This window comes from Nothobranchius furzeri, chromosome 9 (assembly GCF_043380555.1).
Source record: "Nothobranchius furzeri strain GRZ-AD chromosome 9, NfurGRZ-RIMD1, whole genome shotgun sequence".
NCBI lineage: Eukaryota > Metazoa > Chordata > Actinopteri > Cyprinodontiformes > Nothobranchiidae > Nothobranchius > Nothobranchius furzeri.
Genome location: NC_091749.1, coordinates 70,896,550 through 70,923,715, shown reverse-complemented (window position 1 = coordinate 70,923,715; position 27,166 = coordinate 70,896,550). Strand labels below are relative to the sequence as shown.

The 27,166-nt window shown below is 44.3% G+C and overlaps 1 protein-coding gene across 2 annotated transcripts in view; it reads right to left on the bottom strand.

Moving 5' to 3' along the window:
• The window catches only part of nkd1 (NKD inhibitor of WNT signaling pathway 1), a 50,931-nt gene that overhangs the window by 22,554 nt on the left and 1,211 nt on the right, over window positions 1-27,166 (bottom strand). The window lies entirely within an intron of this gene.

Below are 27,166 nucleotides of genomic sequence, written 5' to 3'. Positions count from 1 at the left end.
AGCCCAATCATTCTTTTAACTCTGTTAGCTTTAGCTTAGCTTAGCATGATTGAGGTATTAGACTGTTTTGTGATTATTTTAGGGCTGCTCGATTATGGCAAAAATAATAATCACGATTATGGTGACTGAAACTGAGATCACGATTATTTAGGACGATTTTCCAATTTATGTTGATTTTATTTGTTTTTATTCAGTCATAAAACTGCTCAGGGCACAATCAGGACAAAAATAAGAAACAAGATGATCACTATAATAACTCCTGATTCCCAGTATAAAAAGACCAATATACTTATATCTCATAGTTTATGACCCAAGGGCTATAGACCTTGGTTTAACTCATTTAAGTCTAACCAGTACAGACCCAAATACCAATATCTTGCAAATACTGACAGCAAGAATTATACAGTGGCATTTATAACAAATACATGCAAATAAATTGATGTTCACAAAATGTTGCATAACATTTATTGAGTCGTGTCAAGGTGCTGTAGGAGAGTGCACTAGCACAGTGTCCTCAGAGAGGTTAGTTATCAGCGTGAGGAACTTATTTCTACCTTATTTATAAACTATGTATTTACAAGCCCATCAGTTAATGTAATAATTGTCCCAACCACAGCTGCACCCCCCACCACCCAACCCGGTTTCACAGCAATCAGGGGCAAGCTGCACGTGTGTTTAGCGCGCTGCACGCGCACATTTAGCTGTTTTTAGTGGCTCAGGAGTCCGCAGGTGCGGTGTGTGTGTCACTCACTCTGGTTAATCCAACAGGGAGCCGGCTCTGAGAGCTCTTTCTGTAGCGACCGACACATCACTACATCATTCCCTTTCCTAATGTTGTGCAGAATGGTCCGGAGCACAGGCGGAGTGTTTAGCTAACCTGCAGGAAATGTCGACGACAGTTATCCAGAAAGTAGCTAAGGGTTACCAGAGATGTTTCTGAGATATTCGCTAGGTACTTTTAGGATTAAAAAGTCAAGAAGGGGGTCTGAAAAGCTGCTAGAAATAGCGTCAAAGTCGCTAAATTGGCAACACTGTGGAGGAGCGCTTCATTTGCAACTCAGGGCAGCGCAAGCGGGAGGAGCAAATAATCGGCTTGTTTTGTTTTTTATAATCGTTCAAAACTCAGATCGTAATCGTGATTAAAATTCGATTAATTGAGCAGCCCTAGATTATTTCACTGTAAAATTCTTACTTATTGTACCTTTAACTGATTTGTCTCTCCCATGATGTTCCCTAGACTTCTCTACGATCTCTCTGCTTTAGGATAATGTCAACATGATCAAACAACAAATATGCCCATTTAATATGGATGAAGCAGCGTAAGAAAGCAAGGCAGTGATTTCAGAGAGATCCTGTTAGTTTTAGATCAAGCAATGTAGAAGGCATGTAAAATTCAAGGATCAGAAACTTCCACATCACCATGGGGCCTCCAACACAGCTCACAACAATCAAACTGAGAAGCGATAAACTACCATATGCCGTAGTTTACACGAGAACGGTGAGCTCTGACCCACTCTGTTAGTTTATAATCCTTCTGCTCGTTTAACCCTCTCAGGCTCTAAATAAGTTTGGATGAAAGGACGAACAGCTAAGTCCTTCAGGGGTACTTCTGAGTTAAAAAATGCTCATGAAATATGTACGTGGAGTAACCAGGTAGGTAGGTTTTAACTGTTGGAAATCTGCAACGCCTGCCTCCAGAGGGTTAAGCCTGTTTTTCAAAGAAAGGCACCGTGGAGCCGCTCCGGTCGGAGGGGTTCAGCCCACTAACAGACCGGTTTCTACTCCACTTGAGACCAAACTAAAACAATTTCCCAGACATGACGTTTAATGTTGCGTGGAAACCAGAGCATGAAGCATTCCACTTTCAATAGCAGCCAGGTCTTTTAGTGCTTCTTCGGGCCTTTAAGAAATGACCCCCGTGTGTGTTAAAGTTGTTCAATTCCCTTCAAAGAAAGTGATTTATTGCTGAGACTTCTACTCAGAACACAGTGTGCCGGCACCATTACTACATAAGATCCGTGTTGCTTAGAGGTCTGTTTGTTTTGGCCACTGATGGTCCACTTTAGAAAAAATGGAAACGTTCAAGACAGATGAGCACAGTAAAATTTACTTAACTGGAGCAGAAGGCGAGGTTATCCTTTTAGGAATGGCTCCCACTTCATCCCGCTCTGTGCTGCAGATGGGTCATTCATCACCAAGTCCACAACGATAACAAACTCTTAAAAATGAGTACAACGATCCTTTTTAATGCACCGGTTTTATCAGATAGCGTGAAAAAGACAACAGCCTTGTCAGAGTTTAAATTATGTTTAGGTTTTGCCTCACAGCAAGAAGGTTGCAGGTTCAAATCCCAGCTGTGGTCCTTCTGTGCGACGTTGGCATGTTTCTCCCATACAAGGGCCAAAAACAGCATGTTAGGGTAAATGGTGGCTCTAAATGATCCCTAGGTGTGTGTGACTGGTTGTCTCCGTACGTCCCTCTTTTGGACTGGAGACCAGTCCAGGGTGTCCCCCACCTCTCGCCTGATGACTACTGCAGTTGGACATTAGCTTCCCATGACTGAATAAGCCGTTTATAAAATGATTGAGCGGGTGTTATTTGTGTTTTATCTTTCATGCTGAACAGATGCAGACTTGTTTTCGTATGGCTTCCAAACTGTCATCCACACCGACTGTGGTTCGAATGCTGGACATGTCCAGAAATCCGCTCCCACAAGAGCACCAGATGAGTAGAAATTTGGCACGATACGTTTATGAATATACGTGTGAAAAGAATTTGAACTACCATACCACCCGGGACTGCGCTGCTCTGGGTGGCTGCATGTTGGAGTAGCTCTGTTGACTGTATGTAAGTTTTGCCTTTTCTTGGACATTTTTTCTTCTAGTTTCTGAAGAAAAACTGTATTTTTTGGACACTTTACTTTTCTGTTTCTGGTGCTGTGAAGCTTGGAGGATTTTTACTGCTATCTTTTAGCTTTTTTCACTTTTTGAGCGTTTGTTATGATGCGTAACCATGGCAACAAGCTGGTTTACAATCGGGAGCAGCTGATTAACATTGGAAAGGCTGAAATAATACTTCAACTGAAGCCACAAATTCCAAATGAAAGAGGAAATTCAAACCATCTCTTCCATCGATCATAATGGGCAATGTGAGATCACTGGCCAACAAGATGGAGAAACTCCAAGCCCTTTCAAGGAGTTTCAGAGTTTCGGCAGTTTCGGAACCGCTGGAGGAGATAATGCAAAGAGGGATTCTCCAGAGAATCAAGAAAATGATGGACAACCCTGAGCATTCTCTTCACAAGACTGTCCGACAACGGAAGAGTGTCTTCAGTCAGAGGCTTCTTCAGTTTGGCTGCAACACTGACCGCTACTGGAGATCCTTCCTGCCAACAGCCATTGTAATATACAACAACTCTTTGATGACTCGATTATTATTATTATTCTGAGTTACTACAGCAATCAATTTCCCTCTGGGATTAATAAAGTATTTTTGAATTGAACTGAATTAAATACACTGTCAACTGACATCCCCATCATTAATAATGAAACTAAAGCTGGCAAAAAATAATCCAACATGAGATTTATTCTGAAATAAGCCGGTTGTACTTTGCAGAGACACACATCTAACTTCCTGTCTGGCTCATGAAAAATCAGACTCCATGTAGAAACCTTCCAGAGTGCCGCATCCGGATTCGGGTGTGAATTCTCAGAATTGATTCAATGATTGCTGGTCTTTGCAGAAGTCGCATGAAAACCGGACCACATGCGTAACGCATTTGGAGGGAACGAGGCGTAACTCGTCTAAGAATCCTCATTCCACTGAATTTAAACTCCAAACTGAAGGTGCTAAAGGTGGACATCTCGGACCATCAGATTTCAAAGCTTATGAACAACAAGCAAGGTTTTTCATGAACCCTGCAGGAACACGTTCTGTCCTTAAATCCATCTTGATTTTAGCGTTTAGGCTCAGAGTGAAAAAAGAGGAGATAAAATGGAAAAATCTGCAAATAGTTCACATGTTCTCCACATCCACACAGTTAGAGATACATATTCACATTTTAAAATCATCATTACTGAAACATTTTCTACTTTCTTATTGAAATTACATCAGTAGTTTAGGACAGAACACCGCCTGCAGCATCATTCTTACTCTGCTATTGCACACATGGAGCCGCTGGGCCAAGACCATCACTGGAGCAAAGGGGTACATTAAAGTGAAAGTGCTTGTGTGCGATTGTGGGAAAGTCCCACAAGGTCCCTCGGTCTCTACACTGTCTGACTCCATGACCCCTCCACACAGGCTGACAATTTATGCGGCTGACGACAGCTCGCCCTGATCGCGCGCCAGGGCCCAGTGGAGGCAGGCCTCGGGAGCAATGGCAGCTCCATTGGCACTCCATCAAAACCCAGGAAAAATCTCATTAGGACTGTGGCCGGGTGCCTCCTGCTCCGTCCTTTACCGGTGTAAGAAAACACCCTCAGGACTGGTGTTCACGGGCCTGAGAGTGGGGGTGGGAGGTGCATGCACATGATCAGATAGAAGGGGCCAAACAAGCAGAGTGACACCGACGGCACTGAGCAGCGATGCCTCTGCAGATGCGTCCCTGTGAGACGGACAAATAGAAGACGGCTGAGATCACTTACATTCAGACATAAAGGGCGTGTGGCTTTAAAACAAGGAACTACGGAGTCACAGAATTACATTTACACGCTTAAAGCCAGCCGCTCACTGGGTTCTGACAGTTGGAGACCAGTTACAGACATGAAATTACAAGAAAATGTGCTAATTCTAAGGCTAATATTTGTCTGGGTAACATAGGTATTGTGAGATAATCACAAACAAACTACATGGCTTCAAACAGAGATGTCCAAACTTCTCTAGATGAGGGCCGAATTCATCAGGTTCAAATTTCACGCCTTGACCTAAAAAACGTCTTTTATATTTAAAATAAACACAAATGTTATTTGATTGTGTATTAGTACTGCTAACAGAAATACCAAAAACATGCATGTTAGGTGAGTTATTTAGGATAAAAGCATCTGAAATTAATTAAACGTGAACATAAAAAGGCTTCATGTTAGTAAGAGCTAAACAAAAAAGCAGAAAAAATAAACAGAATAGAGCTCCGGACCCCACGTGATTCTCAGTTAGTGGACGCCATTTTGGCATGCAAAAAAGGTAAACAAACACGGATGTAACCATGAACATGAATGGGATCCGCTTGGATTTTACTTCGGAGTTTACTTCACACTTTAAAACAGAAGAAATCGTTTTATATAGTCAGAAATTAAATAGACTAAACATCTCCGACCCTTACCGTGTCCCTGGGATACTTTTTAAAAATGCCAGAAGCTGTCGGAGCGGACTTCTTACCGGCACAACACCGGACCTGGCCGGGGAAACCCCTTGGGATTCCCCCGGCCGGAGGAGCTGGGGAGAAGGTCTGGGACTCTCCTCTACTGCCCGCTCCGACGCCAGAAGCTGTCAGAGCGGGCTTCTTACCGGCACAACACCGGACCTGACCAGGGAACCCCTTGGGATTTACCCGGAGGAGCTGGCTCCGGCGGCTGGGGAGAGGGAAGTCATGCTACTGCCCCCGCAACCCGACTCCGGATACGCGGATGAAAATGGATGGATGGACGGACAAATAACAGATTTACACGTAAGTAGTCTCGGTGAGACAGATAATTGCAATCCAAAGTGCTTTTTATGTGTGATCTGACAATTGATCAACCATTGCTTAAAAATGAAATACAGCTTAGCCGGTTAAATGCTGTCACCATGAAACACGGAAACAGCAGCACGCAGAACTCACGAGGCAACGTTTTACGTGATGTTTACTTGTTGCTATGAGTAATAAGACAGAAAAAGCCACGCCAAAATAAGTTTAGGAAGCCCACTAAGAATCATAATAAAAGCATTTAAAATAAATACCACACACAGTTGAGGAAACGTTGGTTTAAGTACCTGATATGAAGCGGTCGCTGCATAAGCGAAAACCTTTACTCTCGGGATCCCACAGCTTCATTTTCGCCCGGTCACTAGCGCATTTTATTACAATGATCCAACATTTGCGGCGCTCCGGATCTTGGGGAATCCTGTAGATGACTCATTCCTTATGTCGTCCGCGTCTGTTCTGCATCCTGGGGCACAACAGGAATCTACCATATTTCCCGTTTGATTGAGTTTTCTGACAATAACAAATAGTCCAGCTGCCGGCTTCTGCCTGCCAATATGGCGCCGTTTCGATTTGAACTGTTGCATGCCGGGAAACGTGACGTCAACTCCCGGAGCTCTATAGGTCTTCGTACATCAGGCAAAATTCTACTGTTGCAACTGGGGTCAAAAATGGCCCCCGGGCCTCGCATTACACATGCCTGACTTTGGCAACTGTAAAGGCAAATGAATTGGAATTCGAAGAAGAAGAAGAAGAAAGTATCATTTCTATAGCGCCTCTCAAGATAAAAATCACGAGGCGCTTATTTGGTCGCCAGTTCACCCCAAAGATTTTAAATAAGGAAGAATTCCAGATGTGTTTGCAAATGCTGTTAAACATTTGCCACCAACAGTGGTCGCCCAGCGAGGAACAAACTCAAGAGCATTACCGATACTGTAAAATGCAAAAGTGTAAATGACGCGCTGGAACCATCGAACCTCCTAGGCATACTTAGATACACCGAACCTGTCGTGGTGCATTTGTTCGTTGTTCTATAAAATCTTTTGCACCTGACAAACAAAATGAATTTGATAGTTTGCATGGAGTGCAGCCAGTATCTTGAGTTTATGAATGATTAATGGAGCAGACAGCTGTATACCATGGGAAATATCAAAAGTTCCAGTGGACACAGAAACGTTTTATTGGTTTTACAGCTGCTAATTAGCTTATAGGTTTAGCATTACTCACAGATGACCTCAAGAGAGGAAATTACCCCCTCCACATTCTCCAAGAGTAAACTGAGATACACCAGAGGAAATTTAAAAGGGTTGAACAGCTCAACTTTTGGTATCTTGTGCCGTTTCTAACCTGCGAGTGTGGTGAATGTGGTGGTGACGCTTGAGCAGAAAAAAGTGGACCACCAGTAAACATCAAGGAGCGGTTTAGACCTGGCTCCAGGCTTCACATTGACTTCTTTATCCTGGCGTGCTTCTTACCTTCCAGCAACATTTAACAGCCGTGTGTAGCAGTAAAACACGATGCTCCGAGACAGAGCCAAGATAGAAGGTGTTGATGTGAGGTAGTGAAGCGACACGCTGCCTCTGAGTGAAGCTTCAAAGAGGATCGGTTTTCACACATGAAATAGAGATCTCAGATAATCACATGGTGTAGCGAAACTGACGTGAAACAGTCCCGTTTACGGAGGGGAAAAAGGATTTGGGAACCATTTCTCACACAACACCTTCACACTAAAAGCCATGACAAGGGAATCTATCACTCCTTTTCTGTAATTTTCTTTTAGTCATTTCTTTCGTGGTCATAAATCTGAAAAAAGGATCAAAATATGTCAGAGCGAGCAAATGGAAAGCACCCATGTTGTGAGCAACGGGCACTGCCAAGAGATAACCGGGTCTTAGTTTTAGTGCGGTTTAGTGCCTTTGATAAGGCATCCAAAGCCGTTCCAGAGGTCACACACTGTAAATCTTTTCATCACAACAACCCGTTAACACAAACACACACCATCTATCTCGTGGATGTTTTCAACGTTCTTGTTCACTGAGAAAATTGTTCTTTTGGAAATGCGATTGATCACTGTGAGTTGCTTATGCCTGCTAAAGGTTTTCTCCAACATTAGCTACAGAAAGGAAATAGAAAGGAAAAGGATGGGGTCAGAAAAAGTCTAAGTCTCTTCTAGGTCACAGGGAAATTTAGTATTCATGGCCCCTCCCACGTTGGCTTGGGACCGCTCACAGGAAGGCGAGAGCTCTCAGTTAGTAGGAGCTAACTATTAGCTACTCCACAACACGCTGGAACACATGCAGGCGTGTGCTATAACACATCAACGTTTTATTTATTACCATAGAGCAAACAAAGGCAGTGGAAGAGTTGCGCTACTGATGGCCGATCGGACGCTACATGTTTGCATATTATGAATATTAAAAAGGCTCATTATCGTGTTTCCACTACGCCCTGAAACAGGAGCCCCAGGGCGGTTCTTCCACAGAAAAACGACTGACAAGTCAATAACTCATAATAGGCACGATGTTTGGTTAAATCAGTGATTGGCCAACCAGAGACTCAAAAAGCATCATATCTACATTACAAACTCATGCAAGCAATGACAAATGTCCATGAAATAAATCAGAAACTTTCTGCCTGCAAATCAACTCACAATGAATGAGTAAGACACTTTAACACCCTTAAACTCTGCCAAATGCTGAGGTCAAGCATGTCATTTTGACATTTCTGCTTCAAAGATGGGACACCTTCCATGCAGACTCAACGGCCCCACCCTTCAGTCACGGCACACCCGCCTCTCTCCCTGAACCCCTGGAAGGAAATTATAGCCGTGGAGCTGAGAGCCATCACCGGGCAGGTTAGAGGAAGCAGCTTCGTGATTAAAGTTTGCATCGTCAGCAGCACATCACACAAAAGGGGTTGGAGGCGGCTGCATGATAGGGCTGTCGCGGTTGAGGAATTCCACCTGTGGTGATTCAGGGTGGCTTAATATTGCGGTGTGCGATATTATTGCAGCACTTTTTTTTTATTGCAGTACTATCTAAACAATGTTTACACATTTAAAAAAGGTTAAAAATTGCCGTGCCTTCTTTTATAACACTTTACTGAATGCAGATCAAAGGGCAGTAACAACACAGATCGCAGTAACGTTTGTTTCTCCGACAGTCGGAGTCCGACTGAACTTAAAAACAACAAAATTCAGGAGAAGGTTAAACTTTTAAATGCAAATTTGGCTGCAGCATCTAACAAATAAGAAACAAGTCCCCATTTTGTTTAGTTGTTTAAAATCAAGCATAAAAAATTACATGTACCGGGCGCGGGGCACCATCATTTCACTTTCACTTTCACATACAAAAAAAAAAAAAACATACACAAATGACGGTGATTTATAGCTCGGTCACGTCCTTGTTACCTACAAGGAAAACCAGCATGTTAACCATATACGGTTTGAGAGAGGATCTGAGAGGGGTGGCAACATTTCCAGCAACACTGAAAACCCTCTCGGATGGTGCGCTCGTTGCACTAACGCACACGTACTTGCGTGTGACTCTGGCGAGCAAAGGGAATCTCTCCCGGTTGTTGCTCCACCATGTCAGGGGGGTTCTTTAGGGTGGATGCATTCCTCCTGCAGGTAGCGAGTGAGCTCCAGCTCGGCTCAAACTCTCTTCAGGACGGTTGCAGAAGCAGTGCTTGTCCGGTACTTCAGCAGGTCTCCGAGCTTTTATTATTATTTTTTTGCCGCTGGTGGCAGCTCTGTCTCGGCCAAGGACTCTGGCTGTGCAGCAGCTGACGTACTGAAAACCAAAGTGCTCCCAAAGGAGCGAAGTAACGTTTCGTTTTGATACCAGCGCAGCCATCCTTCTCAACATGCATCATTGAGTTGAATCAAGTTCAGTAATCGCGGTGGCCCATGATGCAGCGCGGTGGGCTTCTTCATATTGCGATATTTCATTTTTGCGGTTACCGCGACAGCCCTACTGCATGAGTCAAAGGGCTTACTCTAATTCATGACACAGGTCGTGCAGGGACACACACACACACACACACACACACACACGATGCTTTATAGTATATTTTGTTACTTTAGATTATAGACTTACATATAACTATAACTTGAGCTCATGCTAATGCTGGAAATTATAACAAGGACGTTTATTTTTCTTAATGAATTGGGGCTTTGTGACTCATAATTACCCTGAGCAGAACTGAGTGTAGAACGTTAACGCCAAGCCAACAGTCATTTCTTTTGAGTCACATTTACGTTGCAAACACTGTTGGTCACATGACCTCGCCCACATCAAAGGCTGCCTCCTGAAAGGCTCCAGGGAATATTAGCAAAGACGTAAAACCCGCATCTTTGTCTCTGTGCGCCGGTCTGCAGCAGCCTCCTTCCGGTCTTTTGCTTTTTAGAACAGTTTCGTGTGTGAAGTTGGCCAAAACGTTAACGACTCCTTTATAAAATGTTTACACCTAGAACAATAAGCCTTTACAATTTCAGAGAGGCCCTCGAGCACTAAGGTAACAGCCTTTATTAGCTTTGGAGCAAAAAAAAAGGAAAATGTAACCTCAGCCATTAAGGTTTATTACACTTTTTATCAAAGAGGTGGAGCGGGAGGACACGAAGCTTCAAGATCAAAAGACTATAGCTCCTTTTACGTTTACAGGGAGTGGCATAACACAGCTCCACTTGGCTTTTTTCTTTTTGTGTGTTGTTGTTTTCTCATCATGTCTTCATTCTATTTTAGACAAACTCATCAGAACTCCAAAGAAACCGGTCTACTCCAAGTGTCTTCCACTGGAATTAAATGACAATGATCAGCCCAGTAAAGTTTATATGAATGTACATCTACTGCTTCCGAACATGATTTGGAAAAGGGTAGAATGCCTTCTCCGGGTCAGGATGAGGTCCTGCCCCAAGTGGAGGAGTTTAAGTATCTCGGGGTCTTGTTCACGAGTGAGGGAAAGCTGGAGCGTGAGATCGATAGGCGGATTGGTGCTGCGTCTGCAGTGATGCGGGCGTTGTACCGGTCTGTCGTGGTGAAGAGAGAGCTGAGTCAGAAGGCGAAGAGGCCTCCCTGGTGAGGTTTTCCGGGCACGTCCAACCGGTAGGAGACCTAAAGAAAGACCCAGGACACGGTGGAGGGACTATGTCTGTCACCTGGCCAGGGAACGCCTTGGAATTCCCCCGGAGGAGCTGGCCCAAGTGGCTGGGGAGAGGGAGGTCTGGTCCTCTCGACTTAGGCTACTGCCCCCGTGACCCGACTCCAGATAAGCGGATGAAAATAGATGGATGGATACATCTACTGCATTGCTCCTGCCAGCTTGCTTCTTCTCAGTCTCTGATGCATCTCTGGCTGTAAGTGGTCATCACATTAAATGGATGTGCTGACATAGCTCACAGGAAAGTTCTTCTCTACTTTCACAAACTAAACTTTACAATCAGCTTAAAGGTTTTACTGCTTTTAGGGACGCTGGTGCTCAAGTCAGTCTTTTCACCAAGACAGAACATTTTTTGTCAGACTAAAAAAAATCAACTAAAATTTGTTTTTTCTGTTGTATGAATCCATGACAGGGCTGCGCAGTGGGGCAGTGGTTAGAGCTGTTGCCTTGCAGCAAGAAGGTCCTGGGTTCGCTTCCCAGCCTGGGATCTTTCTGCATGGAGTTTGCATGTTCTCCCTGTGCATGTGTGGGTTCTCTCCGGGTACTCCGGCTTCCTCCCACGGTCCAAAAACATGACTGTTAGGTTGATTGGGTTGTCTAAATTGTCCTTAGGTGTGTGTGTGTGTGTGTGTGTGTGTTTGTGTGTTTGTGTGTGTGTGTGTGTGTGTGTGTGTGTGTGTGTGTGTGTGTGTGTGTGTGTGTGTGTGTGTGTGTGTGTGTGTGTGTGTGTGTGTGTGTGTGTGAATGATTGTTTGTCCTGTGTGTCTCTGTGTTGCCCTGCGATGGACTGGCTCTCTGTCCAGGGTGTACCCCACCTGGTTTCCCATTGGCCTCTGGAGATAGGCACCGGCACCAGCCAGATATTTCAGATATTCTCATGGTGCAGCTGTGTTCTCCAGAGATCAAGAACTTTGACCCAAATGAGGATTTGGCACAAAGATGGTGTCAGAAGCAGGAGGCCAGACTTCATGGACAGAGAAAACAAGGAGTCTGACTAGATTTCAATGAAAGAGTTCATAAAAACATCTCTAAAAATAAATAAATAAATAAATAGTAAAAATGACAAAAGAGCTGTTTTCCTTATTAATTGATGTTTTAATTATTTTGTCACTCTGCTTGGAATCAACATAATATAGAATAACATGCTTTAGGTAGATCTAAATCATTTAGAATTTGGGCCGGTAAAAAATATGCTCGGCCGGTAGATTTTCATCATCTACCGGCCAACTTGGCCAGTGAGTAAAAAATTTGATTTCAGACCCTGCCCGGAAGAGATCAACTTATCACCATTGTGGCAGTCGGATGCCTCCTACCCAATGAGCCGAATTTGCTAACAGTAGAAACGTCCCATTCTTTACGGAGCGTGCGTGTGTGTCAGCCATTAAAGCAAAAACTGGATGACTTACAGAGCCAAGACACCGTGCCTGTTGACATTTTGAAAAGTCTGAGCACAACAGTTTTGTGCAGCTTGTCTGGGTCTAGAGGCTCTTGATAATTAGTCAAAGCTGTCTTTGAGAACAGACAGCCCTGTAGTTGTGGCCTCAGACGCCACACTCCAGCGCTGCAGAGTGTGGGAGGAGCGTTGTTTCGGTTGGGAAGTCTACCTTGAGGGCAGCAAAAATGTGACAGGTACCTCAGCCTTTTGTAGCAAAGCCAAATATGAAGATACAACTCTCCGACATTCATGAGGCAACTTGTGCTCATGCCGAGATGATAACATGTTCATTTGTAAGTAGGTTTGCCGTCTTTGTAAAGGAGGAAATATCAGTGCAGAAGCACAGGTGTGCCTTTTATCTGCTCTGTTTAGTCTGATCAGCATGCAGGAAACTAAAGTTAAAATGCTCAAAAACGCAATCATTCACACAAACCAGTTCGTGACGCACAAGAAAAGCTTTAAACCTTTATGTTCATGTGTTTAGCAGATGCTTTTGTCCAAAGCAACTTACAGGTGATAATCACGCCAGCAGGTTGCCCCTGACAACAAACACTATTCAGCCAATCCTTGGTGGCAGTGAGGCGGCATAATCAATCATAGAGGGAAGCGAACACGGAGTGGACAGTAGAGGGAACGGGTGCTGGGAGGGTGCTAGTTTAGAACTAGGGCGGCGGTGGCACAGGAGTTAAGTGCTCGCCCCGTAATCGGAAGGTTGCAGGTTCGAGCCGCGCTCAGTCCGTCGCTGTCGTTGTGTCCTTGGGCAAGACACTTAACCCACGTTGCCTGCTGGTGGTGGTCGGAGGGACCGGTGGCGCCAGTGCTCGGCAGCCTCACCTCTGTCAGTGCGCCTCAGGGCAGCTGTGGCTACATCGTAGCTCATCCCCACCAGTGTGTGTGAATGTGTGTGTGAATGGATGAATGACCGATTGTGTTGTAAAGCACCTTGGGGGGTTCCAGGACTCTGGAAGGCGCTATATCAAATACAGACCATTTACCATTTAACCTTTTACCATTTAGAAGATGATCTCTGAAGAGCTGGGTCTTTGGGAGTTTCTTGAAATCAAATTATGTTTACAACGCGGATTATAAACTGCACAAAAGTTTTTACTTTTGTTAAATTCAACCGGAGTTTTACTTAAAATGATTTAACTACCTTTTTAGACCATCAGATAAATTGTGAAAACTGATTCTGTGATCTGTGAGAGCTGAGAGGAGATGAGCTCACGAACATAAAAAATAAAACACTAAAACATGAGATCCCTTTACTGTTGGTGGAAGTTTTCAGCTGATAACGATGGTGCCATAGCGTTTTGCTGCAGAGGGACAGGGGAAGCTCAGTGACAGCGGGGGTGATGAATAGTGAGACAGATATTGCAGCGATCTGTGACAGATTGTTACTTCTCTGTAGTTTAGTGGGTTTTTATGTGTAAAGGAGAAGGGTGAATGACCAACAGACAGATCAGCTGTTTAGCAGAAAGACGGGAAAAGGAGACCCGCAGCCGGAGTCTGACGCCAAAGCGAGGGTTTTAAAAGTGATCCTTCCTCTTAGAGCAGGGGTGCCCAATCCTGGTGCTGGAGGGCCGGTATCCAGTAGGTGTTAGTTAACACCGCTTCAACACACCTGACTTCAATCAGCAGGTGATTAACAGGCTTCTGCAGAGCTTGGTGAGCTGCTGCACAGGTGATTCAACCACTCAATCAAGTGTGATGGAGCAGAGAAACCACTAAAACGTGCTGGACACCGGCCCTCCAGGACCAGGATTGGGCACCCCCGTCTTGGAGGAAAATGAGCTGACACTAAAAAAAAGTGTTAATTGCAGCACTTTTTATCTTCAGCTTTCTTTTACGTACGTCACTAAGTGGTCTGCTTAGTGACGTATGCTTGTGGGAGGTGCGCTCATGACGCAGCGTGTCCTGTTGGAGCGAGACGTCGTGCAATATGGCTCACAGAAATCTTGCGCCGTACAGCGTGCGGCAGGCGAGCGGCTCAGAGCGCCAACGTGTCATATCGGCAGGCGAGTGGCTGAGCCAGGTGGAGGTGCGGCTGCCTCACCTGGAGACCAGTGCGGTGCAGCCACGTAGTCATTTGCAGACAACTCCCCTTTTTTCAGCTTAGCCATCAGCCACGGCTGATTTTACATAAATGTGGAGCAGAGTTTTAACCTGAAGATGGAGATAGAATTACGGGTTTGGACTGAAATATTAAATTGAAAGTAAGTTGCACTAATCTGCCACACCAATGATGACACATGTCTAAAGCCCTATTAGACACTCATCTATACAGGTTATCAGCAAAAACAAGTTAATTTAGGTGTCACTCGCTCTTTAAGTTCTCTACAACTTTTCTAAATAAATAAAAAGATCATATATTCAGAGACGGTTACCAAACATTGTCACTAGCGATGTGTCGGTCACGAACGAACCGGCTCTAAGAGCCGGCTCTTTGAAGTGAACGACGGGAGCCGGCTCGTCATTGGGAGCTGTGCCCTCCCCTCCCCCCTCCCCCCTCCCCTCTTGCTTTGGTGAAAGCTACAGGAGATTGGTCAGCATGTGTAACTGTGTGTCCAGACTGTCCACACACAGAGCAGTGGGGACGGGGAAGAGGGAGGATCACACTCAGACACACAGCAGAGCACATGCGGGTGGAGGGAGACGAGAGGGAATGAGGAGGTAGTAGAAGGCGAGCGAGACAGAGAGGAGAGTGCGACGAAGACGGTGAGAAAATGAGAGCCAGCAGTCAGAAAGTGGAGATTTCTGAAAGTGTTCAGTTATTAAATCCATAGAAATGATAAATATTTGATATTGCTTTTTTTTACATTAGTAAATCATTTTACATATGTTTTTGCATTATTTTGGTTATAAATGAACTCTTAACACAACAGAAAATCCGAGGAGCCACTTGGGAGCCGAAAGAGCCGGCTCTTTTTGGTGAGCTGAGCCAAAAGAACTGGCTCTCTAAAAAGAGCCGGAATTCCCATCACTAACTGTCACTGCGATATCAACAACGGAGCTCCATGCGGTTGGCGCAGGAAATGAAAACCTCTGCTGTGTGCACGACGCATGCCACATGCACTAAGGTGGCCACATTACTCCTTTCTTCCCGTCCGCGCACGAATCCGTGCACTCACACACAAACGCACACACATGTGCACAAATGTTTAGACGTCCTACCAGCCACAAGCCGCTACCTCAAAACATCCCTCACATCTGACCTTTTAACTGCAGACTTAAAATCTGTGTAATTACAGACGGTGTTTCAAGTAAACATGGCAGCAGAAATAGACACTTCAACTACTATATACAAGCGTGCTGGTGCCAGAGGCGTGCTTCTATTCATAGTTGACTGGAATTAGTGGCCTGTGTCACTGCTCGCCATAATGAACTTGGAGCAGAGTAGCTTCTACTGCTGCAGGCGCCAACCATATTTTATTAGTTCAACCGGTGCTAAAAATGATGATCAATGTTTTCATGCGTCAATGCAGCAAGATAAGAACCAATGGTGAAACCTAGAAAAACGCAATCTGAGATGTACATTTATATCTTTTGGTCAAGACGATGCCTGTCTTTTGTCTACATGAAAGAGTGGGACAATATAGGGGTGGGTGTATACTGCAGCCAGCCACTAGAGGGTGTTTTAGGCCATTTTAGCTTTGTTACGTGTTATACATGCAGATGGCCTGAACTGTTATAGTTCATCTCAGGAAGTCAAAAAAAAGCATGAAGAAACATAAAATTCTTCCTTCTTTGGACCCAGGATTTTTTTTTTATTCTGGTTTGAAATGTTTTATTTCCCCCGCCTATTTCAGATTAGTAGGACAATGTTAACAAACAAGCACTGTTTTAGAATATTTAGCAGTTGAAATCTTCTGAAAACAACTAAAGATTTGGGGGATTCAAATCCAATCCCCCTAAATTACACAGGTCTAAACTGATTTTTTTAATTATTGATTGATTTTTTGTTTTGTTTTTTTATTAGCATTCAAATATCTCAATGAATACAGAATAAAGATTACCACAAAGCAAGAAACACCAAGCAAGGCTAATCAAACGGTAATGGCTGAAGCATTTGCTTATTATGCCAACCCTTTTAACGCAGATCTTTTTGCATGCTGAGAATAAAACAAAACAAACAAACAGACAAACAAAACAAAACAAAAAACTTTACACCTTAGATAAGTAACTACATAAAAGCAAAACAATCAAGAGTTTCAGTATTATTATTTTTGCTCTTTTCATTCTTGGTTTATATATTTTTCTAATACTCTATTTTTAAACATATTGTTAAACAAGGAAAATTAACCACATCTTTTTAAATCACTATAATAGCTATTCCACAGGTTAACTCCTCTAACAGAAACACATCTCTGCTTTATATGTGTCCTTATCTTATTTTTGTTAAAGAATTCAGTTCCCCTTAAGTCATATGGACTCTCTCTGACTTTGAACAGCGTCTGAGTACTGCGGCAAAGCAAGTTATTTTGTGCTTTATACATGAAGCCGGGTGTACACTGTGCGACTTTTTCACTTTTTTTAGCCGATTTTCCACTCGTGCAAGAATCCACAAGATCTGGGCGAGTTTAGCTCTGAGCGTCGTGAACAGGGGGTTACGAGAGGCGATTAACACCACGTGACCAGCTACCAATCAGTAATCGTGAGCTCGCACGGACTTCTAGCGTGTTTGATATTTTGCTCGTCCCTCGTGAGGGTATGGCACTGTTGAGGCGACGCTGCGAGCAGCTGCGACCCAAAAACTAACAGAACCGCTCACGGCGCATGCGCAATCATGCATCAATGCCGCTCGCCCGCTATTTCCCTAATAACACACGTTGTCCGTTTGTATTTCTACACGTTTTTTTACTCACAAAGATTATCAAGAAAGCGTGTTTGTCGTGTTCATGTCAAATTAAACTGATCACAAAACACAGATTTACTTTCTTTATTTTGTTTTCCTCATCCAACCCCCATAAATCCCTGTGTGTCCTCCTGCAGCACTCCCGAAGGACAACAGGCAAGACAAAAAAGTCTGATGTGTGGGGGAAAAACTGCTATTTTTAGCATATTTCTAGGTCCGACGTGTTGCTACCAGACATACAGTGTGAGCAGTCGGGTCGCATCTGAGAACTGGGTCGTACAGTGTGAGCACATGACTCGTGAGAGCTGCCCTGCGAGGAAGTCGTACAGTTTGAGCTGAAGCTGAGTGCTACAAGTGAAAAGGTCGAACAGTGTCCGCCCGGCTTTATCTGTGCCATTTTATATTCAACTAAATTTTAAAGCAAGAAGGAACTCCGAAGGATAAAACAACAATGCCTCCAAAAGGATGTCAACATTTGTAAGACTAGAATCAGAAGGGTAGTATTGCCATATGTGTGAGAATCCCAATATTAGGAAATTGATGCTGAGTTTGTTTAAAAAAATTAATTATGGGGGGGAAAAAAACACTTTAATGCACTAATGTGCATTAAAACCTCATCGACCTAAAATGTCATTTGTATGCAGGGTCTTGAGTCCCTAAAAGCCATTTTAAACTCCTCAAACGCGTTTCCTGTAACTTGAGTATTTGGTTTTTAGGTGATGGAATGTTGGATTTCCCAGACGTGGCACATGGCACCAAACGAAACAAAGAGCCGCTCTGCTCCGTTGCAAATCTACAGGATGAGGCTCTCTTTGGGTCGTAGCACCTGTGGAGCATAAACACACTAGGGGAGGACAGCAGGGCTGATCTGCCGTTTAGTTTTCCTTCAGCTAACAACGTCCCTTAAAAGACAATCCAGATCTCCTCCGCGCCCGGCGCCACAGGAAGAGCCGAAGAGTCCTGGAACCTCTGTCAGGGAGCGGCACAATGCTCTCCAACCTCTGTTTACCTAAATTCACTTCCTCCATTCCCCCCCACCTCAGGTGGCCCGATAGGCCCGCTCACCAAAGCATGCGAACACAAGGAGGATGAATACACCAGCAGGACGCAGGGAAGCTGTCGGGTCCATCACCGCCGTTTCCCAAGATCCAGTTAGTAAGATAAACAAGCGGAGGGGAATCATGCTGGGCCTCTGTTAGTGGTGATAAATAGATTCACATATTAGAATAAACATCCATAACTGCTTTTCCTCGCACAGGCATACTCCTCTGCATGCGCCCGGCCTCGCGGGAGCTTTGTGCAGATGTTGATCTTGTCCTATCTTCGAGCCACTTTTGAGTTTTGTGTCAAATTATTCAGCTCGTGCTGCATGGGCCAGAGCTCAACCCGCAGGGGAAGCAGATAAACAAACAACAGAGAATCATTCAGGGTTTAAACACTTAAACATCCACTTTAGTGAAGCCTTTTAAGTGGGTGATTAAAACCAGCACCGAGATCCCAAAGAAAGCCCAGAACAACCACAGGGGCCCCGCTTAGTTACTCACCAGATCCTCACGCACAGATCAACACTCACTTATCTATCCCTGCCTACACGTGCACTCACGTTCTCTAAAATGTTTAACCAGCTGGCTTTTCATAACAAAACGTCTGAATTAACCAACAAAGCAGCAGTTTCATAAGTAAAAATCTGGTTCTGTCTTTCCAATACGAACAACCTCTTGTCCAAAACTATTGCAGGGGGAAATACCGTTAGTATTAGCGTATCATATTATCATGGGCTGTAGCCTAGGGCCTGATTGGCTGGATGGGGCTCAGAGGGACAAAATTAAAAATAAATACATTAAAAATAAAATGTACAAATGTCCTATGATAGAATTTATAGATAGGACTCCTATCTACAATTTATTTCATTATTTATTAACTAAAAATAGTGACCATATTTATCTTAACCATAGACCGTTACATTAGCTATGTCACATTAACGCCAGCCCATGACTGTAGCCTACAACTTGGGCGCCACCCAATTAAGGACGTCAGAGAAGCGGTCAGAGTCAGAGCGGGACACAACAAAGCTAGCGGGTGTTTCTGAGTAGGCTAACTTTCACGATGCTTTCGGGTGCGTCAAAACGTAAAAAGAAAACAAAAGAAGAGACAGCGGGGGGCTTTACAGAAGTTTCTATCGGGCTGCTCGGGCAGCCGTCCGACAGCTGTGAACCTGCTCGAGTCAGCAGAGCCAGAGGCCGGGCCCGAGCCAGACCTGGAGGGAACACGGACCGAAGACGCGGTGGAAGATGTGGCGGGAAATGCGGCGGAAGACGCTGTGGCGCCAACGCCGTCACAGAAGGACGAACTGGAAGAACAGCAGCCATTCAGAAGTGAGCCCAATATAGGCCCTGTCCACACGTAGCCGGGGATCTGCCAAAACGTAGATATTTTTCTACGTTTTGGCCTGTCATCCACACGAAAACGGAGTTTTTTCACACGAAAACGGATCTTTTTAAAAACTCCGGCCAAAGTGAAGATCTGCGATTTCTCCGTTTTGGGTGTCTGCGTGTGGACAGACAAAACCGGAGTTTTAAGGTCCGCAACGTCACTTTCCGCGACAAAAAAATGCTGACATCACGTGTGCGACCTGTGTTTACACTAGCCGACACCATGGAAGCCTTCAGAGCTGCGCTCTGTCACTACCCGATACATCAATTGTCCAAGCGCTTTCTGCTTGTTTGTTTTCGCAAGCGGAGTTACTGCTCCTTGCGGAAGACCACAGACGAAGGACGAGGTTAAGAACGGGGAAGTACTGCCGCCTACAGGTCTGGCATGTCCTTAACAACGTATTTATCCGGGTACGTGTGGACAGAGGTTTTTTTTTTTAAACGCGGTGGTGTGGATGCAAGTTTTTGGAGGGGTGGATATTTGTTTTTAAAAAAACCGGCTACGTGTGGACTAGGCCTTAGTCTTACAGCAGGAGCCTCTAGACCCAGAAAGGGTGCTAACAAGCTACCCATCTGATGCATCAGCAGTGGCGTCTCTTGAATTGGGGACGACTGTTCTGTTGATATCTTCTCTTTTACTAAGGCCAAACACAGTGGCAGTTAGTGGCTGTGAGAGGACTTTCATGCTCTTTGAAAGAGATTTTAGCCCCAAAAAGTCTTTGATCTGTCATGCTGGTGGCAAGAAACATCCAAATGTAGGTTGATTTCCTTACTTCTTAACACCACGCCTCACTTAGAAACCAAAAGAACAACAGAAACATCAAAATCCAGCCTAGTTTCAAAACAAAAGAGCAGACCATCTTCAAAATCTGTCTATTCTTCGGGAGCTCTGACATGAACGTGTGGAACAAAACCCTCAAGCTATGGAAACACTTTGATCAACAGCTACTCGTCGCTCCAAACCGAGCATATGTTTGGGGAAACAAAGCACAATCTGAGCTGCTAATCCCCAGAGATTCAGAGCACATTCCCAAAAGAAGCCTTTGATCTCTGGAGTGCATCCGGACAGCTGACTTCAGACATGCTACACACTTGCATGAACTCGCAGGAAGAGACGTGTACAAACTTTAACGTCTTTCATTTTCCAAACGTCCCTAAATGTCAGACGCCCACACTGACAGCTGATTATTGTTTTCATAAAAACAAACGTTAGAGGAGTTTGAGAATTCAAAACCACATTTACTTTGTTGTTTTTGAATGAAGGCAGCTTGGCGTGTCAGATGTACCGACAGTTTGTGCCGTCTCTGATCTGCATTTTTGACCATTTGGAAAGTTGCAACTGCAATGGAGAAACGGGTCGTTCTGGGACCCCACCTTAAATCTGCATGTCCCAACCCACTTTAACATCTGCTATGTATAAACATCGGTGGTGCTAATGCTACCTTCTGAAAAATGCTAGCACGAGCTAGAATCCCGGCTAGAATGCTCCCAAACTTTAGATGTTTTGGTACGCATAGCTGCGGTGTCGGACGCCGCCATTTCTGTTAGTTGGCGCTCAGCAGAGAAGCTATTGCGCACGTGCGACTCTCGACAGAGATTGTAATGAAGTGAGATGCCTCACTCGGTCAGAAAAACCGACAACGTCGACAATGAAATTCATAGTCGACTATTTCTATTGTCGATATTTGTCGACAACGTCGACGAATCGTCGCAGCCCTTTTCAGAACTGCTATTTAAAGTATATTAGCTTGCGTGAGGTACATAAAACTCCTGTGTAACTAGTTTAGCTTTAACTATAGAAGACAGACGGATGCTACTACTCATGCATCTACATGCACTACAGCTTTACCTGACAAAGACAATATGGCTTCTTTTCCAGACGCACCATTCACAACAACTGACAGTAATCCACTTGGCTTTCCTATGCAAGAGAAACTCTTTCAGCTTTTAATAAACTAGGTGGCCTTCAACGCCTGTTGTGACATGAAAGCCACCTCCACATCCTGGAACCTCCCAGTCCTCGAGCTACGTTCATGTCAGCCTTAGACTTCCACCAGATCTTCTCACGAATCACAGAGACCCTCTATGGCCAGGTGCCACCCCTCCTCCCCAAAGACCAGCCTTTTCTTCTTTTTAGAGTGGCTCCAAACTTTTCTCTCAGCCTCTTCAAAGAGCAACAACGGGCTTTCGGTCCCTTGGGACCACTGTGGGGGTAGAGCCCGGTGGGAGAGGGGCAAACGTCACACAGCGTGCACAAGAGGCCAGCCGGTGGGAAAGGAAAACGCACATGGAGAGGATAGAAAGAAGGCGAGAGGAAGAGGAGTTTGTATTTGAAAGGTGCTTTCAGCTTTTAGACAAGAGCCTTCGCTTTGTGAAAACAACGTAGAAAAGAAAAAGCACAACAGCAAAAGTGAAAAACGGAGGATGAAGGAGGCGGGGGGGGCACACAAACCTGCCATGTCTTTTTTCAGACTTGGAAGGTGAGGGAGTGTGTTTAAAATCTTTAAGCTTATATATAATTTATTTCTACTTTACAAAGAAGTAAAAGACTATTCAAAAACCCCACAACCCACTGTGAGACAAGGGGGCCGGGGGCAGACGCTTCGTAGAGATGCATTCTGTCATGTTTGCTCTTTGTCTGTGCATCACACCAGCCAACAGACGTTCTGCTAGGAGGAAATATAAGAGCAGCAGCTTGAGAAGACTGAGTGTGAAGTTTGTGTGTGTGTGTGGTGGGGGGGGTAACTACACAGAGAAGATAGGGCTTCACGGAGGGGGAGGAGCCATCAGTGTCACTACAAACAACTCCCCACACTTCAAATGAGGCCTCATTTCATCAACCGCACCGATTCGAGGGCCACAAGACAAACGCAACCAACAGATGGAGGATAGGACGGGGGTGGGGTGCAGAGGGGGGAGGAGGGGGGAGATGGGGGGGGGGAAGAATAGAAGAGATGATTTATTACAACATTCAAAACTATAAAGGCACCACAGTTACTCAGAGATCTAGGAAGCAATGAAATAAACAACTGGAGCTCGAATATCTTCGGCCATCATCACATTCAATTCAGAGGGTTTTAACAAGCCGGGCATGACAGATCAAATTCACAGCTGGGTGTGGACGGCGTGCGGTAAATTGGGAAGGAAAGTCGCCGAGGCTCACATGTGCTGGATCTCGTGTTGGACCCACCTGCCCACTCCACTCAGGGACTGTCCACAAGAATCCGACTGCAGAATTCGTGAAGGAAGGTTCATCTGCACAACTTCAAACCACTAGCAGCAGCCCACTACGACGGCGGTCCTTTAAAAGGGTGTCTAATGTACAAGGAGTCTGTGCCATCTCTGACTTACTTTCCTACGTAACTTAGTAATGTTGTAATGGCCACTGAGAAACGCTGATTTAACACATCATAAGCATAAACACACACTCTTAAATTGGCATGTCCCAAACCTTTTCAACAGCGGCTATGTACAAACGTTGGTGGTGTTAGTGCAAACCACAGAAAAATGCTACCCTGAGCTACTGATAACGCTAGCCTGGGCTACTGCTAGCGTCACATGAAAGGAAAACAACAAAGAAGGTCGGAGCACACATGTAACGTTCCAGGATGAACAGGGAACGGTAAAATGATAAATGGCCTGTATTCGTATAGCACCTTCTAGGGTTGTACAACCCCCCAAGGCACTTCACAACACAATCAGTCATTCATCCACGCACGCACACATTCACACCCTGGTGGTCATGAGCTACAACGTAGCCACAGCTGCCCTGGGGCAGACTGAAAGAAGCGAGGCTGCTGAACACTGGCGTCACTGGTCCCTCTGACCACCAGCAGGCAGTGTGGTTTAAGTGTCTTGCTCGTGGACACAACAACTGAGACAGACTGAGCGGGACTCAACCCCACAACCTTCTGGTTATGAGAGGGGTATTGAAGTCCTCTGCCCCCGTCCTCCCTGGAATATCCAGACTTTGATTGAATTCCAGATTGATCCACGGTAGGACTATTGAGTAATCCAGGTACTGAACACAGCTGTACAGAATTTCTAGCTTCAGGCAGCATCATCAAAGTAAAATGGTCAGTCGCCATGCGGCTCATTTAATATCCATGTCCTGGCCGACTGGGCAGGATCAACCAATCATTAAATTCTAGGGGTTTATTACGGGCTTGGCCATTGTGCGCCCCGACAAAGTTTCCTAGGATATAAAACGGTCTAAACAGCAATTTCCAATTCTAAAAGTAGTGTTGTTCTAAAACCCCATTAAAGTGTCCATTGTTGCTATTGGCAATATGATGCTACAGTCGCATCAAAAGACTTTAACGTGTTGTCTGTTGACACCTGACCCACATTCTCCTGGACCCTGGTGCAAGTTGGAGGGGATCTTAAAAACAGCAGCTATAAATAAGCACCTCACCAGGTATTCTATACAACAGGGAAGACTTTTAAAGCTGAGAGTGAAGAGCTTAACCTTTTTTCTGAAAGCACAGAGGGGTCAAGCTTTTGAATGTCCTTCAAATGAATACACCCAGGATTACGATGCCGTGAATGCAGGGTCTGAAATTAACACTCGCCACTCGCCAAATGCGAGCAAAGTGCTCCATTTGGCGAGTAAATTATTGAGCTCTATCTGCCACATGGCGAGTAAATGTTTGCACCAAATTAGTTATGTTTATCAGTCATCTTCCATGGATTTCTGTGATACTCCTCCCGCCTGCATGCAACGTACACAAACGTACGCGAAACGTGAGCGCCGCATCCAACGTCATTTCCACCTATCCCATTCAATCAGCTTATCAAGTTAGCAGTTAGCTTCGTGTTAAAACTAGCGGTGAAATGTGGCGGTTTTTAACCGGAGTCAGCCAGCCTTCAGAAAGAAAACTCGTCGAACTGGAAGAAAAACCACCAGGACCAGTGGCAACCAGAAGATTTTGTGAAAAGTGGCGAACTGGAGATGGCGGAGTCGTGAGACAATGGCTACATTATGATGGCCACGTAGCGTTGCTGCCTTTCACAGACACTTTTTCTGCTCGTGCTGCAAACAGGATAGCCGTCTTCTATCAGCTGTCCCTCGGCATTCTTCAAATATCCAAAAAATGCCCGTACTTCCGACTTTGTCTTCTTTGAGGGATAATAAATGTCCCGAGTGCTGCCGTCTCCTCTGGCCATTATTTCAGCTTTAGCTTAAAGAAAGTTTTGGTCGTAAACAACAAAGTGCCCAAGTGCCGCCGGCAACTTCAGCAGATGATACGGCGGCTGGTAAGGGTCACCACACCGCAGCCACGGTAATCCACCGAGATAATTTTTTTTAAAACAAGACGGTTATTATTATTGTCAACTTTTTTTACCGGGGTTTACCGCTACACCGGCTACCGTGACAACCCTAGCCCTGACACACTTTCAGATATTCTCAAGGTGCAGCTGTGTTCTCCAGAGATCAAGGACTAGGACCCAAATGAGGCTGTAATGCTTTGGCACAAAGACGGTGTCAGAAGCAGGAGGCCAGACTTCATGGACAGAGAAAACAAGGAGTCTGACTAGATTTCAATGAAAGAGTTCATAAAAACATCTCTAAAAATAAATAAATAAATAGTAAAAATGACATAAGAGTTGTTTTTCTTATTAATTGATGTTTTAATTATTTTGTCACTCTGTTTGGAATCAACATAATATAGAATAACATGCTTTAGGTAGATCTAAATCATTTAGAATTTTGGCCGGTAAAAAATATGCTCGGCCGGTAGATTTTCATCATCTACCGTCCAACTTGCCCGGTGAGCAAAAAATTTAATTTCGAACCCTGCGTGAATGTTTTCCTTCAGAAAGTTGACGGATTTCCGCTCCTGATTTTATTGAATAGTAAAGATTTTTGCTCATTTTGATCTTATATAAAATGAAAAGTGAGGAAATCTTTTGTAAATTGAGCCACTGGAATCTGTTAATGTTTGACATTTATTTATGTCCCACTTTCACATTTCCTGTGAACCCTTGCTGCTTTTGACTGATGGTAAGACTGATTTTTCAGTTAAACCTGATGGGGGGGGGGGGTGGAAACTTTAAAGATTAGAAACAGATTTTAACAAAAATGGTTTACATATAGCCAGACAAACACTCATTACTAAACCCTTCCAACTAGATTGTTCTAAATCATCTCACCCTCACAACAGCACTGATCCAACTTTTACAAAGCACTGATTTTAGGGGAAGACAACCGAGGATCTGCTGAGGGAAAAGGCTGTGATTTCTTGTTATTGTGGTACAAATGTAAGGTAAATGCTCAGCTTTTAGATTGTCAAAATGCCCAAAGTGCTGGAACTCTTCGTACCACATGAACAATCATTTTGGTGGAATTGGTGCATAGTTCTGCCACAACATCTAAAAAATTCCCATGTAACCCATTGTGGGTAACTTCCTAAATGTCTTCTGTTAGGGAAATAGTTTAAAGAGCAAGTCACCCCCAAATCAATTTTTTTTTCTGATAAACTATATAAATGTGTGTTTAATCGTGCTGCAGACACGTGTAGTCAATAGTTTTGCACTTTAGTGCATTTTAGTTAAAATTTAAATTTTCTGCCTAAAACTGTCAGTGTTGTGCCGTTGTCAGGTAAAAACTCTGCACTGCAGCTGAATTTAAATCTGCCATCGCTATTGGCTAAGAGGTACCCTAGAATGTTAGCTGGTACCATATGATGTCACAATGTCGTTGTGAGCCTGTGTGTGTGTGTGTGTGTGTGTGTGTGTGTGTGTGTGTGTGTGTGTGTGTGTGTGTGTGTGTGTGTGTGTGTGTGTGTGTGTGTGTGTGTGTGTGATAATTAGCGGCTCCGCCCTCTCGGTCTGCTAGGCAACAGCATTTGCTGCATTTTTCAAACAGGAAGTGGGAGTGGAGTAATACTCTGGTAGGGGGTGACTTGCTCTTTAAGACTGATGGGCTAACAGCTAGTCAGATTTCTGCTAAGATCAAAGTAAATTTCTGACTTTCAATCTGCAAAACTGCACCGTGATTCATACAAATGTTGATATTAAATGTTTACATCACTGGCTATTTTGTAATATAGTGATTATTTAAATGAAATATATGCATTTGTTTACAATAACACATATCAACAGTAGCAGCAAAATGTAGCACTTATGGTGCAGTTGGGCGGTCAAAACCTGCAAGAAATAAAGCTTCTGCTAAAAGGCAAAACACGCAGAACTATTTAAAAACATTTTGCATGAACTGCTGGAGTTGTAGAGACTGCAGCTGTTTTAGGCAGGCAGCATTCTTTTTTTGTTTTGTTCTTACCTTGTTTTATCGGTCTAAGTTGGCTTAATGAACTGACCTGTATCTGTGTGAAGTGCCTCGAGACGACTCTTGTCGTGATTCGGCGCTACATAAATAAACTTGAACTGAATTGAATAAGTTACTCCTCTGAAAAGAGTCGGTTCAGGAAGTCATTGACGATGTGTATAATCAGAAACACGCTTCAGATTCAGCTAAATGTCCCTTTAAGCAAAGAATCTGAGGAGATGTAGAAACAAATGTGTATTTATTACTAAATAACAAGATAGTAGGCAAGAGTCCAGTTTGAATACCTAAAAATGATCAAGTTAAGACAAGAACGGAGCTCTAT